Genomic DNA, 1,207 nt, shown 5'->3' with positions numbered 1-1,207 from the left:
TTAATATAAATTCTAATTTTGTCATTATATATTCTAATTTTGTCATTATATATACAAAAGTATTAACCAAGTTTTCCAAAAAGCAATTATTTAATAATTCTAGGACATCTTTTCATCCTTGCATCTTCAAGCATCCCCTTTTTCCATCCAAGAAATGCAACCAGCCTTTGGTGTCCTCCATCCCCAAAACATCAGGACACTGACTTGATCCCCTAACTGCAAACATGACAGAAACAAGCTGAATGTAAATTAATATAAGAACATATTAGTAGCAATGTAGGAACTTGATGATGAATAATGACTATGATTACTATAAGAGGCAACTACTCGAAGCTAAAAAAAATCAGACCACACTTGATATGATACAAAAACACCCAAATATCAAAGTAGAAAAAGATACTTTGTATAAAATATTACCTTTATCAAGCATCAAGGCCAATCTTCTCCATGATTAACCGAAGCTTTTGTTCTAGGTCTTCTTGTTTCTTCTTAGACGCTTCCAATTCAGCTCGCATAATATTATTTTCATTTTGTAGTTTCCAGCTCAGCTCTTCCTATCTTTCCATCTTTAGATGACACCGGGTGCCCTTTGCCTAAACCTCGGGCATAACCTGAACGATGTCCAAGAACCTTCACATAAGCTTCTTCAAGAGTAAGATTATCAACCCCCTTTTCACCAATTTTCTTCTCATGCAACTCCTTTAATTCCTTGAACTTCTCCTCGGCCTCATCGTCAAACTTCCCATTTTTATGCCTTACAAGATAAAACAAAGTCAGAATTTTAGTATAAAGAAAAATGAAGTGTTCGTGCATTAGACAAATATTCAATATACCTCTTTGACTTCTCCCATAACTTTAAATACATGGGATCATCTTTAACTTGGGATGAGGTGACGTTTGAACTAGAACCATTAATTTCGGTGACCTCATTCTCATTTTCACAAGCTTGCGCCTCAAGTTCCTATCAAATCATATACATACACTTATTAATTTCTGTTTTCTGATACAATCTGAAACTGCTTAATTCTACAACATCAAACTACCTAGATTTACTTTGACTATTTTCATAATTTATTTAGGAGTGTCATGCATAAGAGCAACAACTTATACTCACCAATTCATAAATTAGTCTAGCTGTAATGCCCGATTACAAGAGCATTTGCCCAATTCTTCTCGCTCCTTTCCTACAGATTACAAAACAACATAT

The 1,207-nt window shown here is 34.2% G+C and overlaps 1 long non-coding RNA gene across 2 annotated transcripts; it reads right to left on the bottom strand.

Annotated features, from left to right (window-relative positions):
* LOC110690899 lies at nt 1-1,207 on the bottom strand. Of its 2 annotated transcripts, none has more exons than XR_002505178.1 (4): nt 1,115-1,207; nt 834-961; nt 418-754; nt 1-238 (listed from the first exon to the last, which is right to left on the bottom strand). It is a non-coding gene; the product is annotated as an uncharacterized LOC110690899 (long non-coding RNA). The 2 variants fall into 2 exon arrangements; XR_002505177.1 differs by having other exon boundaries at nt 1-216.

The sequence above is a fragment of the Chenopodium quinoa genome, unplaced genomic scaffold (genome assembly GCF_001683475.1).
Source record: "Chenopodium quinoa cultivar QQ74 unplaced genomic scaffold, ASM168347v1, whole genome shotgun sequence".
Lineage (NCBI taxonomy): Eukaryota > Viridiplantae > Streptophyta > Magnoliopsida > Caryophyllales > Amaranthaceae > Chenopodium > Chenopodium quinoa.
Note: the sequence above shows the minus strand (reverse complement) of the source record. Positions and strands in the feature narration are given on the sequence as shown.